Source organism: Carcharodon carcharias, chromosome 26 (assembly GCF_017639515.1).
Source record: "Carcharodon carcharias isolate sCarCar2 chromosome 26, sCarCar2.pri, whole genome shotgun sequence".
NCBI classification, from domain to species: domain Eukaryota; kingdom Metazoa; phylum Chordata; class Chondrichthyes; order Lamniformes; family Lamnidae; genus Carcharodon; species Carcharodon carcharias.
The window spans coordinates 8,007,378-8,023,283 of NC_054492.1; positions in this window are offsets into that span (position 1 = coordinate 8,007,378).

The window sequence follows — 15,906 nt, forward strand, 5'->3', positions numbered from 1 at the left end:
TGACAGACATCCTGGGCGCAGTCCATTGTCTCCCGAGACAGATGAATGCCTACCACTAATAATAATCTTCTGCATGGTGCTGCGAGCAACCCTGGAGAGAGAAATAATAAAACTCAAGGCCAATTACAATATAGACAGGGCAAGGCCATTCAGCCCCTCGAGCCTGTTTGCCATTGAACAACGACCAGTTTTTAATGACCCCAAATACAAAGGCTAATAATTTCAATGAAAACCAGCCAGGGTACAACAGTGGACTCGATCTGGAATGACTCTGATACAGTGATGGAAATCAGACTGAAGCTAACTGAAAGATCACGTTTTAAAGATCAAATCCCACAAAATGTCTGCATTCAGATGACCTGTCATCGCCACAGAGACTCCAATGAGGCGACAGATGTGAAGGGACAACAGCAACAACAATTTATATTTATATAGCACCTTTAAAGTAGGAACACGTCTCAAGGCACTTTACAGGGACTGTTACAAAACACCGAGCCACAAAAAGGAGATATTAGGGACAATGGCCAAAGCTTGGTCAAAGAGGAGACTCTTAAAGAAGGGAAATGGAGCAGAGAGTGAAAGAGATTTAAGGAGGGAATTCCAGTGCATAGGACTTGGACAGCTGAAGGCATGGCCGCCAATGGTGGAGCGATTAAAAACATGGATGCTAGAATTAGATGCGTGCAGATATCTCGGAGACCTGTTGGGCTGAGGGTGATTATAGAGATAGGGAGGGGTGAGGTCTTGGGAAGTTTTGAAAACAAGGATGAGAATTTTAAAATTGAGGCATTGCTTGACCAGGAGTCAAGTAGGTTATCGAACACGGGGGTGATAGAAGAACAGGATTTTTTTTATTCTTTCATGGGATGTGGGTGTCACTGGCAAGGCCAGCATTTGTTGCCCATCCTTAATTGCTCTTAAACTGAGCTGCATGCTAGGCCTTTCCAGAGGGCAGTTAAGAGTCAACCACATTGTTGTGGGTCTGGAGACACACGTAGCTCAGGCCAGGTAAGAATGGCAGATTTCTCTCCCCTAAAGGACATTAGCGAACCAGATGGATTTTTACAACACAAAAAATAAAAAATACCTGGAAAAACTCAGCAGGTCTGGCAGCATCGATGGAGAAGAGCACAGTTGACGTTTCAAGTCCTCATGACCCTTCAACAGAACGAAGTGAAAATAGGAGAGAGGTGAAATATAAGCTGGTTTAAGGAGGGGGGTGGGGCGAGAGAGAAGGGTGGTTGTAGGGACAAGCAAGCAGTGATAGGAGGAGATATAGAAAAGATGTCACAGACAAAAGAACAAAGAGGTGTTGAAGGTGGTGATATTATCTAAAAGAATGCGCTGATTAAGAATGAATAGCAGGACAAGCAAGGTACAGATAGCTCTAGTGGGGGTGGGGTGAAATAGGACTAAAAGGGCTTAAAAGGTATAGATAAATGATTGGTGGAATACATTAAAACAATGGAAATAGGTGGGAAAAGAAAAATCTATATAAATTATTGGAAAAAACTAAAAGGAGGGGAAAGAAACAGAAAGGGGGTGGAGATGGAGGAGGGAGTTTAAGATCTAAAATTGTTGAACTCAATATTCAGTCCGGAAGGCTGTAAAGTGCCTAGTCAGAAGATGAGGTGCTGTTCCTCCAGTTTGCGTTGAGCTTCACTGGAACAATGAATTTTACAACAATGGTTTTATGGTCACTGTGACTGAGATTAGCTTTCAATTCCAATTTTAATAATTGGATTTAAATTCCACCAGCTGCCAGCTGTGGATTTGAAGACATGTTCCCAGTGCACCAGCCTGGGCCTCTGAATTACTAGCCCAGTGACATTACCACATCCACACCACTGTCTCCCCCACTTGTTGAGAGTTAAGGCATGGGCAGCAGAGTTTTATATGGCCTCAAGTTTACAGCGGTTAGAATGTGGGAGGCCTGCCAGGTGTGCTCTGGAATTGTCAAGTCTAGAGGTAACAAAGACATTGGATGAGGGTTTCAGCAGTGGATGAATCAAGGCGGGGCAGAGTCTGACGATGTTACAAATGTGGAAATAGGCGTCTTGGTGGTAGCATGGATGTGTGGTGGGAAGCCTGGGCAATGTTGTAAGGAGACAACGAGTGTGAAGATTAGTGAGTTGGAGATCACCTTCATCATTCTCTCTGAAAACAAAACTTTCCATCACCAAGTGCCATCACCGATAATTCCACTGTTTTGAAAAAAATCGCCGTGCTCTACTACCCAGAGCTTCAAATCTTGGCACAGAAAACTGCTGTTGATCAAGATGATAGAGTGCATGATTGGAGAGAAGAAATCGCAGGTGGACATTTTGCAAAGTTTGTATTTCACATATGGTACCAGAAATGAGTTTTGTGAAGTACTTTAACCATGCTGGGTAGCCAGCAGAGAATGTCTTTTAGAGAGGAATGTGATAGACTGGGAATTTCAGAAACAGAATGACGAGAAATGGGATTTGAAGAATGTCAGACACCTACATCAGTAACTCTGAGTGATGAGGATGTTATTGAGACAGTGACATTGAGTCAGGGAGAGGATGAGGAATCTTCTGCTGATGAAGGTGTGGGTGGTACAGAACAAGTAATCCCATCACTGGGTGAGTTCAGAATGGCAATCAAAATTGTGAGACTGCAGCTGATAGTTTGTAGGGCTTATTGACAAGGTGGAAACTCTGCTCCTGGAGAAAAGCATGAATAATATGAAGTGATGTACTCGGTGCTGCTATATTAACAATAGAAGATGATGTTCAATTCAAATTGTTCCTTTCTCTATTTATCCATTGCCAAACCTGACTACAGTGAACACTGTGAGCAAATCATCAGCTCTGGGTGTCCCAAAGAGAGTTTTCACAATGAAGTTCGATTGTAATTCTGGTTTGCTACTCGTTGCAAAATCTAGCCTGGCCTCATTCATTGTCAGTTATAAAACACATTGTTCCAGGAAACTGTCCTCAATACATTCTGGAAATTTATTACCGATTCTATTTACATTTGCTCCTAGTCGGTGAAAATTAAAATTTCTCATTACAATAACATTGTTTCTGCTAGATGCTTCCCCAATCTCCACATTTATATACTGGGAGAATTGTACACTGGAAATTCAAACTTGATGGGAAATTCCCATGGAGTCCTTGAGTTGGGATTTCTGAGGGGTCCCAAAGCGCAACTTGGGGGCTACGTCTGATCTCCGACTATTCAGGGACCAGAAGAAAGGCCAACGTCACTGTCTCAATAACGTTCTCGTCACTCAGATTTGCTGCTGTAATTCCCTGGCATTCTTCAAATCCCATTTCTGGTCTTTCTGTTTCTGAAATTTCCAGTCTATTATATTCCTCTCCAACAGACACAATCATCTCCTTTTAATTCTCTAGGCCATCCAGCATGACTAAAGCATTCCACAAAACTCATTTCTGATACCTGCTCCCATGCTTTATGCGTGAAGTACATACTCTGAGCTGTGAGGGACATGGCAAGACTCACACTGGAGCATGATTTCCTGTTATTGAATATGGTGTAAAGGATTGCCATGGTGGAGCCAGCCGAGCTTTTGTCCATTTAAGTTGGGCGGGCTCTGCAATGGGCGTACAATTCCCTCGCCTGATTAACTTGCGGAGCTCCACCCAGACTATTCTTTACATCAAGAGCCATAACAGGAAAACCTACTCCACTTCTGACAGAGGCTCAACTATAAACAGAAACGTGAAAAGGCATAGTTTAACCAAAGTTTATTCCAGTCACTCGATCCTTATTGTATATACGCAGCAAGTTACAATCCCTCTCTCACTGCTCACTGCCTGCATCCACTTCTCACTGACCTTTTGTTTCTCAGAATTGATTTGGTGTTTTGAGATGTTTAAACCCACCCCCTCCTCCTGAATGTTCTTCCTTTTTCCTTATTTTCTATTGTGTTCAGTTTTATTGGACTCTGCTGATTTCCAGCCACTCTTTACTCTCTATCCCTATTCTGCGCCTTTGCCTTCCAGATTCTGTTTTCTTTGGCAGTGGCATTTAGAGCAAATGGAGAGAAACTATGAGTACCTAGATATAAACCATACAGTCACTCCTCTGTGACTAACACTGTTACAGCTCAAGGATTCCACCAGCTATTTCTGATAGTAATGTGCAGCACACATTGGTCACATATAGAATGAAGGACCGCACCATATTCATATACCCCTGTTTTATAAAAATCCGTTCATGGGATGTGGACACTGCTGGCAAGGCCAGGAATTATTGCCCATCCCTAGTGTAAAAAATGAGAACATAAGAACAGAAGTAGGCTGCTTAGCCACTCGAGCTTGTCCAACCATTTAATGAAGCTGATCTACAATCCAATTCCATTTGCCTTCCTTTGCCCCATATTACTTAATACCTTTAGATAATAAAAATCTATCAACCTCAGATTTAAAATTTACAGTCAACCAAGCATCAATTGTTTGCAGAAGAGAGTTCCAAACTTCTACTCCCCTTCTTGAAAACATACTGAAAGGTACTTCATGATGCAAATGTATTTTTTTTAAATAACAAAGCAAATATCAGCACTGCAGACAAACATCACTGAAATTCATCTTGCCCTTGAGAAGGTGGTGGCAAGCTGCCTTCTTGAACCACTGCAGTCCCTGTGGTGTAGGTACACCCACAGTGCTGTTAGGGAGGGAGTTCCAGGATTTCGACCCAGTGACAGTGAAGGGACGGTGATATATTTCCAAGTCAGGATGGTGAGTGGCTTGGAGGAGAAATGGCAGCTGGTGGCATTCCCATGCACCTGTTGCCCTTGTTCTTCTAGACAGTAGTGGTCGAGGGTTTGGAAGGTGCTGTCAAAGGAGTCTTGGTGAATTCCTGCAGTGCATCTTACAGATGGTACACACTGCTGCTACTGTGCGTCAGTGGGGGAAGGAGTGAATGTTTAAGGTGGTGGATGGGGGCTGCTTTGTCCTGGGTTAGTGTCCAGCTTCTGGAGTACTGTTGGAGCTCATCCGAGTAAGTGGAGAGTATTCCATCCTGTTCTAGTCTGAACTGCATGTCTGCACAGCTGTGTAACAACCCAAAAGTTCTCATGCAGGCCATACCCCTTTAAATGACCACTGGTGCATGGCTGTGTAACAAAAATTAAAAGGGCTGTGTATCTAAGGAAATCGGATCATAAGAAACAGGAGCAGGATTAGGCCATTTGGCCCATCAAGACTCCTCCGCCATTCAATAAGATCATGGCTGATCTGATCGTGGCCTTTGTTCCACTTTCCAGCCTGGACCCTCCCCAACCCCCTAATCCTTAACATTCTTGTAGATCAGAAATCTGTCAAACTCAGCCTTGAGTAAACTCAATGACCCAGCCTTCTCTGCTGAATGTGGAAGATAATTCCAAAGTCTAATGATCCTCTGAGAGAAGAAATCTCTCCTCTCCATCTTAAATGGGAAGCCACTTATTTTCAAACTGTGTTCCCTAGTTCTAGATTCCACCATGAGGGGAAACATGGCCTGCACACTTGGAAAAAGGTTAGAGAGTCTGGTATCTCCTTACTTGCAGTTGTACAAAGTTTTATTTTAATTTTAAAATTGTAAAATTCAAGTAAGATTTTGAAATAATGATATTTTAAAAAAAAAATTAAAGAAAACATATTCAAACAAGGGAATGAAATACTCCAAACAGTTTCATTCAGGAACCAATTGTTCATTCCCACCTGAACTAGGAATTACTACATTAAAAAAGCGTTCAACAAGCCAGCCTCTTATTTATACGAGAGTAAGAATATGATTTCATTCTAAGTTAAGGAAATCAGTACAATGTGATGTTTAACAATAAGCTATAACCTTGGTGCACGCTAGGACAGGGTGTGCTTAAACAAACTTCAAGTCTCTTGGAATGAAAGTGAAACCACGATAGTATCAGCCATAGCTTCAGGACTATAAAAACCCCATTGATAATTTCTAACAGATTGAACAGGAAAGGCTATACAAACTGCAACAACCTGGGATACTGCTGCTCAGTGCCAAGCCTTTTTCGATTTGTGTCAAGGTCTGCCCATATGTAATAGGCTGCACGAGTTTATTGTGTTGCAATTTCTTCTATGTTGCAAGTTATAAATTTTATGATTTTAAAAAAATGTATGTTTGTGTAGCCAGGGCGATGGGGAGGAGGTGTTACAATCGGCCTCCTCCTGCTCCTCTCCTTGTCTTTTTATTCATTTATGGAATGTGGGCTTCGCTGGCCAGGCCAGCATTTTATTGCCCACCCCTAATTGCCCTTGAGAAGGTGGTGGTGAGCTGCCTTCTTGAATCGCTGCAGTCCATGTGGTGTAGGTACACCCACAGTGTTGTTAGGGAGGGAGTTCCAGGGTTTTGAGCCCGTGACATTGAAGGAATGTCGATATATTTCCAAGTCAGCATGTGAGTGACTCGGAGGGGAACTTCTAGGTGGTGGTATTTCCACAGACACGCTGCCCTTGTCCTTCTAGATGGTAGCAGTCGTGGGTTTGGAAGATGCTGCCTTAGGAGCCTTAGTGAGTTCCTACAGTGCATCTTATAAATGGTACACACTGCTGTCACTGTGTGTCGGTGGTGGAGGGAGTGAATGTTTGTGAATGGGCTGCTTTCTCCTAGATGGTGTCAAGTTTCTTGAGTGTTGTTGAGCTGCACTCATCCAGACAAGTGTATGTTCATATAAATGTAGTGCCCTGGAATGGAAAGGGCCAAAATCAGCCCGTGATCCTGACCTGGATCACTATCCAGCAGCTTTCGCATGTGTAAGTTGGGTGAGGTAGGAATGGACTCAGATGTGCTACCTCATTTCGGGACTTAAACACACGTTCCAGGCAGTCTGATACCTGAGCCAATATAGTGTTGGATATAATTCAGACATCCATGGAGTGCCTGGGAATTGGACAGTTTGGCCTCATCTCGTGCCTGAAAAATGGCACAACTTCAACCCTCCTGTTGTCTTCAATTAATTCACTCCATTTCAAAACAAATAGGAAGCCTATTTTTAACATGTGCAGGATGCAGCCCTTAATATCTTTCTCCGTTGTGTTAATTCAATTCCCTTAATTAAGGTGTTGCTTCTTTTTTTAAATGTATCCTTTCTTGGGATGTGTTTGTTGCTGGCAAGGCCAAAATTTGTTGCCAATCTCTAATTGACCTAGAACTGAGTGGATTGTTAGGCCATTTCAGGGTCTGAAGTAACATGTAGGCCAGACCAGGTAAGGATGGCAGATTTCCTTCCCTAAAGGACATTAGGAAGGGCTTTTACAACAATTGATGGTAGCTGTTGTGCTCACCATTACTGAAACTAGTTTTATATTCCAGATTTACTGATTGAATTTAAATCCCACCATCTGCTGTGGTGGGATTTGTACCCATGTCCCAAGAGCATTAGTCTGGATCTCTGATCTAGTGACATTACCACTACACCACTGTCGCTCCCAATCCTCTATTAAGAAGCAAAAAGATGAACTAGCCTAAAACAAAAGGGAAAACTGCAAATACTGAAGCAAAGGCCGGAAATGGTGAAAACAGACATCAGGTCAGTCAGTGTCCGGGAAGGAAAAAATATTGTGACATTTTGTTGGATGCTGTCAATCTAATGAAAGGTTAAACACCTGAAATGTTAACACTGTCTCTTTTCTTCACCTGATCTGCTGCAATTTTCTGACATTTTCTGTTTTTACTTCAATTCACAGAATCACAATGCAGAAGAGGCCCTTCGGCTCATCCAGTCTGCACTGACACATGAGAAACACCTGACCTACCTACCTAACCCCATTTACCAGAACATGGACCATAGCCTTGAATTTTATGATGTGCCAAGTGCTCATCCAGGTACTTTTTAAAGGATGGGAGGCAATCCGCCTCCACCACCCTCCCAGGCAGTGCACTGACTCCCCAAAGCTTGTCCACAATCTACAAGGCAAAAGTCAGAAGTGTGACGGAATACCCTCCACTTGCCTGGACGAGTGCAGCTCCAACAACACTCAAGAAGCCAGACACCATCCAGGGCAAAGCAGTCCCATTGATCGGCACCCCCTCTACAAACATTCACTCCCTACACCACCGACAAACAGTGGCAAGTGTGTACCATCTACAAGATGCAGCGCAGGAACCCACCAAGGCTCCCTAGGCAGCATCCTCCAAATCCATGACTATTACCATCTAGGAGGACAAGGGCAGCAGATACATGGGAGCACCACCACCTGCAAGTTCCCCTCCAAGCCACTCACCATCCCGACCTGGAAACACATCACTGCTCCCCCACTGTCGCTTGGTCAAAATCCCGGAACTCCCTCCCCAACAATTATCCAGATGTTTTGTATATTTGAAAACTTGAGTGTTCTGCAGAAAATATAAGTACTCCGTTGTCACCAAACATTTACTTATAATTTTGTAACGTCACAAAATCATAGGTGCATTTAAGGGGAAGCTAGAAAACCACATGAGGGAGGAAGGAATAGAAGGATACGTTGATAGGATTAATAAAAGTTGTGTGGGAGGAGGCTGGCATAGAGCAGTTGCGTCAATGGCCTGTTTCTGTGCTTTAAAATTCTATGTTAAAATGTTGATCATCATAGCCATGAAATGAACTAGTGGACAACTGGCTAAAGAGGTTCATATTTATTACAGAAACACCTATTGCCTCAGCAACTTCTTTGGATTTTATGAGATCACAAACAGATGTTGTGATTAATACAGTAAAATAATTTCAAAATTACCGTGATCACAAGAAAGCTGTGGCAATGCTCGCAGCAATCTTGGGATTAGATCTGATTCTGGCCAACCTTGAAAGAAAGCAAGATTAAAATTGGTAGGAAATCACTGAAAATGAGCAATGGTGAACTGAACTGTTCCAAGGTGTTGCACTGAGTCTGGGAATGAAGAAGTAGGAACATAGGACCAGGAGGAGGCCATTCAGCCCTTTGAGTATGGTTCCACCATTCAATTATATCATGGCTGATCAGTGTTCTGCCTCCATACCTTTGCCCCATACCTTTAATACCTTTGGTTAATAAAAATCTTTCAATCTCAGATTTAAAAGTTACAATTGATTGAGCACCATTTGTCATTTGCACACGTGAGTTCCAAACTCTTACCACCTTTTCACTGCTGAAAGCTGTGGCTCTAGTTTAGACTACACCCCTTAGTCATTGACAGGACAAGAAGAAACAGTTTAACTCAATCTACCCTCTCTGTTCCCTTTAATATCTTGCAAGCTTCAATCAAATCACCTCTCAAACTTCTAAATTCCAGGGAACAAACCCCTAGGCCAGGATTTTCCTCTCGGTGATTTGGGGGGGGGGGTGGCGCTCGTTGAGGGGAAAATGACGCGGGATGATGTTGGGAGGAACCCCCGACGTCATCCCAGGCCATTTAAATTTTTTGGAAGGCGGGTGGACAGCGAAATCAGCTGTCTGCCCGCCGACCCGTCAATGGCCAATTGAGGCCACTGACAGGCTAGTTAAGATAATTAAATTAAAAGCAAAAAACTGCGGGATGCTGGAAATCCAAAACAAAAATAAAAATACCTGGAAAAACTCAGCAGGTCTGACAGCTTCTGCGGAGGGGAACACAGTTAATGTTTCGAGTCCGTATGACTCTTCAACAGAACACTTCAACAGAAGAGTCATACGGACTCGAAACGTTAACTGTGTTCCTCTCCGCAGATGCTGTCAGACTTGCTGAGTTTTTCCAGGTATTTTTATTTTTGTTTAAGATAATTAAATACCCGCCCGTCTAACCCAGTGGGCTCCAGATTATTTATGAAACTTCATCCACTGGCGGGATGAAGTTTCATGTCCGTTTTTTAAAAATTTAATAAATTTTAAGTGTTTATTATTAACATGTCCCATCTCGTGTGACATTGTCACATGAGGGGGACATGTTAATAATTTTTAAATTTTTTGACTTTTCTTACCTGTGACTGATCTCCCTGAGACAGGACTTTGCCTCAGGGAGCATTGCGCTCTTTTGTGCACATGCGCAAAACAGTGCATTTCGACAGATGGGGAATCCCCCACCCCCCATCCAGGTGCAGCCAGGAATCAATAAAACCATTGGGGGAGTTTGGATACAATGCTAATCAAAAGCAGAATGGGATCAAATATTTTTCCTTTCTATTGAACCTAGTTGCCAAGCAAAACTTGTCCAGAGGAAGACTGGCACTGATATTAGGAACTTTACCCTTTGTTTTCAGGTTTTGTCTTTAGTACCAATTTATAAGTACCACATATTAACAAGCAACAATCAGCATGTTAAGACATTGAAAACAAATTGCATGTCATTGGAAGAGGTTAAGGATCTTGGTCTAGTTAGTAATCAAACTGATAAGTAATGATTAAATCAGAATATCCCAGTGGAATGCCTAATAGTCAAATACTTCTGCAGTTAATCATCCAATCTCAGCTTTTTTTAATGCTCTTTTTGGGAAATTAAATTCTGTTAATGATGGGAATGCTGATAGATTGAACAAGGAAAATTTTCCCTGATTGGAGTTAGGGACAAGGGAAAAGTTGAGGCAAAGACTGTTCCATCTATTAATGGAAAAATTGGATAAAACTTGGACCCAGTGGAAGATACAGGTGGAGGTGAGAGAATGGCAGGAGGATGAGTTTTAGATTCCCTCATTGTCTGAGAAACTTTTATGGTTCTGGTGTAAATGATAAGAGTCAGGAGCTACATGAGTGGTAACATTGAGAATGGCACCAAGATGAAGAGACAGAAGTGGGCCTGATGGGTGTCATGAATGGGGATGTTTGTAAAGAGACAAGCAGAACTGAGATCAAAACACTGCCTGTGTTAAACACAGATGGTTGGTATGCATTATGGAGATTAATCTTAGGCCTAAATGACATGACTAGGTGCAGGACCACAGTAAATGAAAATCTTCTATCTCAGTGCAATGGTACAATTGCTAGTAAAAAATGGGAGAAAATAGTTTTTATGAAGATGTAGTCTTTGTAGAATATAAGAAAGGGAATAATTGTGTTTTCTAAAAAGCAAGTATTATTTGCAAGAAGCTGCTGTCTAGCAAGCCTATGCCGATACTTCAATGGCACATTTTAGACATTGTCTTAAATTGTTTTGAACAGTCCCAACCACTGGTTCAGTAGAATCAATTGATCTCTTTGGAATGGGTCACTTTAGTACTATAAACATTATTTACACAACAGGCCCTGATAAATGTTATCAGTCCAGACCTTGGTAATGCCAGCTGCACACATTATACATTCATTAAACCTTCCATTGGCATTTTACAAAAAAGCTACTAATTACCATGATTCTAAATTTAACGTTGCGAAGATATTGACATTTGAGTGTTATGAGAATTACAAAGGGATGATGTTTAAGTATGAACAAAATTTGAATTGACTCACGGAAAATTTCAATATTTAAATATCATTGAACTAATTTGTAGAAAAATCCATTAAAACCAAAAGACAAAAACAACCCTTATAAAATAATGGGAATCGCTAACATTTCTGGATGTAAAATACTAAACCCAGCTCTTTTTTTACTCCACAGTTCTGATGAAAGGTCACAGCTCTGAAACGTTAACTCTGTTTCTCTCCACAAACGCTGCCAGGCTGCTGAGTACTACCAGAATTTTCAATCTTAATCTCTTCTCACTACACACTGACTCCTACGAATCTGCAAGGCATGCCAGTTTAGAAAAGTAAGAGATAAGAAGGAACACGAGGAATGCACAAATAATGGATAGTTAAGCACATATGTTGGTGTGTTACAGTCCACTCAGGAAGTCTGAGTTGCTGTGGCAAAATGCACTTTTACATGCATGTTGTAGACTGGAGCTATGGATAGTGATGGTAGAGGCTTCAACTTTCTTTCCAGGAATCTCTCCCACTCTTATCCCCTGTCACTGGTGTGTGTTAAAAGCATTTGCAGATTGATAATCAACCTGTTTGGCTGCGTTATGAACACAGCCTCCTTGACCATCAAGTCCTGGGTGGGACTCGAACCAGGAATTTGTGGCTCAAGAAGAGGGATGCCATCCACTGCACCACAAGACCTCCATACTAAGCATACATATACAGTGCATATATTCTTATAATCCTTGGCCGGATCTCAGGTCATGGGGGAGGAGATCCGGTTAGGGATCAATAATGTTTTGTTTTAAAGTAGATAAAGTTTGAGATTCAAGACGCTTACTAATTGAATAAAGTCTCAAGATTCCATGGGTTTTGAACAAGCAAAAATGAACATTACCATACAAGTTCAGAAAGATAAAACAATTTACTGTATCTATCTTATACTCTAACATTCAGGGTAAGCATAGGGTACATGAGTTAACAGGTGAACTGTGGTCGGATACGCCACACTACACAATAGATGACAAATGACACCAAAACAGATTCCATAGATTTCTCAATAACCCACCCAGACATTTGTCACTTTGTGAATCAATCAATGTCACTGAAACTTGGTCCTTGTCATGGGGGTTTCCAATCTCCACATTTGAAGATCTCACCTTGGAATTCTCTCCAAAAATCGCTCCCAATCGGACGGCTTCAATAACGGCCCACCTCTCAGGGTTTCAATCTCATCTTCCGAGATTCTTTACCCCGGATCTCCGAGTACACTCAAGCTTCACCTTCCATGCACAATTTCAGATCTTCAGCCATGCCAGTCAGAACACCACTGCTCAAAAGGGGTACCTTTGCCCACAGCACCAAGTCACCACCCTTCAGCTGCTTTCTCAGATCTTCAGGGCATCTCTTGTGCCCACTTTCCAAGTCTGCTCCCTGCAGCTCTTTCTTGAATTTGGAGCCTATTACTCTGCTCCTTTCTTCTAACCTAATGGGACCTATTTATGTCTTATGGCTTTGTCCCTTACCTGGGACTTCTTTTTGGGACTTCTCTCTGTCCCCCTCTTGTGTCCTGCTTTGTGGAACACTGATTAGATAATAGCGCTCTGCTCCAGATCACCTGACCTGCACTCACAAGCCATTCTTATGCTTTTCTTCTGCACAGGGCTGGTCCTCAACCTAAAGAGCATAAAATAACCCAACTTTGTTTTTTATTCATTCATGGGATGTGGTCTTCACTGGCTGGGCCAGCATTTATTGCTCATATAAGACCAGTTACTGGCCAGCGCTCATGCAGGAGACCCGAGGGTCGTCATGAACTGGAGCTCCCCATCTCCGAACTTCAGACTAAGGTAAGTTTAGGTTTCTTCATAATACCCAATTACACCCAAAGATCTGGCACACTGCAAAATTTGTGATGCTAATAAGCTGGCAGCAGGCACTCGACAATGCCATCTTTGTGTCTGCCTCATTTCTTACCTCATTTCCTATAGCAAATAGGAAAGAATAAACTTGCACTTCGATAGCATCTTTCACAACCTCAGGGTTTCTCAAGTTGCTTTGCAGCCAATGAATCAATTCTGAAAATTAGTCACTATTATAATGTAGGAAACACAGAAGCCAGCTTTTGCACAGCAATGTCCCCGAAACAAGGTAAATGAACTGAAAATCTGTTTAAATGATGTTAGCTGAGTATTGGCCAGGATAACGTGAGATCTTTCATGCTCTTGTTCAAATAATGCCATTGGATCTTTCACACTGACCCGAGGGTAGACAAAACCATACAGTACCCTCTAACATCGAATACCTGATCTTATTGGTTTTTAACACCCCCACCCCCCAAATTGTGTGTTTACACCAGTTCTAGCTGGGGTATGAACATCCATCACCAGCACTTCTGGCTAATGTTTCAGGTCAATGACCTATCATCATAACTGGAAAAAGTTAGTCATGTGACAGGTTTAGCACAAGCATAGAGTTAGGGAAAAGAGGGGATAGAACAAAAGGAAAGTCTGTGAAAGGTAGGAGAGATTAAACGACAAAAAGGATAATGGTGCAAGGGGGAGTGATTTTGTCAGTTAATCTCTCCTGTCTTCTATCCTGGCTGGGGTTTTCTGGCCCTGCTGCAGTAGTGCAGCTGCCTAGGCAAAAGCGGTGGGACCAGACAATCTCTGCAGTGGCAGGGCTGGAAAATCCCACCCATCACAGACTTTCCCCTTTGTTCTATCCTCTGCTGCCTTGATGCCTGCTTTAAACCTGTCATCTTTTTCCAGTTCTGATTAAAGGTCATCAGCCTGCAAAGTTAACTGTTTCTCTCTCCACAGATGCTGTCAGCCCCGAATATTTCTAGCATTTGCTGTTTTTATTTGATTTCCAGCATCCACAGTATTTTGCTTTTGTTTGACTCAATTAGTGAATGAAAGCTTCAAATATGAAAAGCTTATCACTGATCCTGATTCAGCACAAAGTCAAAGATTTTGACATTAACGTGAAGGTATAAAATTGGATGATGCCTGTTATAGAATTAAATGTTCTGAGCCAAAAGGTCAAAGTTCCCAAGTAGAGGATTTATCCTTGCGCTCAGAAGCTACTTTATTCGGTTGTGTAGGATTAGGGATGTAACTTCCATAAGCGTTGAGTTTTTGGATCACTCATTTGTCTGCAAGGACAAATGAACTTAGATCAGAATACAAAAAGAGAGTCACTCTCACCAACACTGGGTACCCAGCAAAGAGATCAGTGTTAGACAAGCAAACGGTTTCTTTTGCTCTCGATATTAATCTCCGGGAACACCTCAATCTTTGAATAATTAAATGTTTAGGAATTATGGCAGGAGTCCTATTTGCAGAGTGTTTGCACCATATTTTTCCAATGATAATCAATGGAAATAAAATATAAAAAATATACTTGATTCCAATTTACAAAAGGTAAACCTAACAATACATAGGGTATAGTAGTTACAGCACATAAACAGGTCATTTCAACCAACTACGCTGATGTTAACGTGCCAAATGAGCTACCGCTCACCCCATCTTCATCTCATCCTATCAGCCTAACCAACTATTCCTTTCTCCCTCAAATGCATCTAAGCTATTTGCCTCAATCACTTCATGTGGTAGTGAGCTCATATTTTGAATAGTCTAAAAATTTCTCCTAAATTCCTTGTTGCACTACTTACTATTTTATTCTAATGAAGGTTCTGTGCCGTAGTGGTTAGGACCCCTGCCTCTGAATCAGGAGCTCTGATTTGAGTCCCACTCCAGGGCTTGATGGCCAAGTCATGCACTCAATGTGGTCAAACAGGTTGAGTATCAACCTGAAAATCCTTCCAAAACATACCGTGTTCCAACGAAATTCCTGCCCCCTCCCCATACCCACCTAAATGGAAACATCTTCATTCACATCTATTCTATTGAACCTCTTCATGGTAAATACCTCAATCCCGTCACATCTCAACTCTCTCGAGCAAGAGCCCCAGCCTGTTCAGACTTTCCTGACGGTTACAATCCAAAAACAGCCCAAGTAATCTAATTAATTTCAAACAGAAGCAGTTGAAACATGCTTACTGCTAATTACTCATGTCTTGTCCTTCACATTGAATTAACTGTCATACTTAACGTGACATTATAAAATGAATCCCATATGTAAGTTAGTGAATGAACATCAATACAGAATGCCAACTTTTTTCCTTACAAATGCAAAAGTCAACAAAGATGTTAATCTTGCTGCAGGTGTATGGTTAGAAAAAGGACAGATTATTCTAACTTGTAATCAGTAAACCCTGGTGTGAGGGGAGCACTGGTCAACGTGGATACGTTATTGCTGGGAATCCTGGGGGCAAACCTGTAGTATCGCAGCATGCCCAAAGTCACTGCTTCCACATTTTAAAAAGCCGGCCTTCTTTTGGACCTCCGCAATCACAACCACAAGTAATTATGTGCTTTTCTGCCTTCAGGAACCGTACTGCACTAGTAACAGCACGAGGCATTTAAAAACTTTGGTAGAAAGCACAAAATAGAAGTGATAAGGTGAAAAGGCCAAAGACGAGTGGGCAATGCCAAACTGAAGCCTCAGATCTATCTTG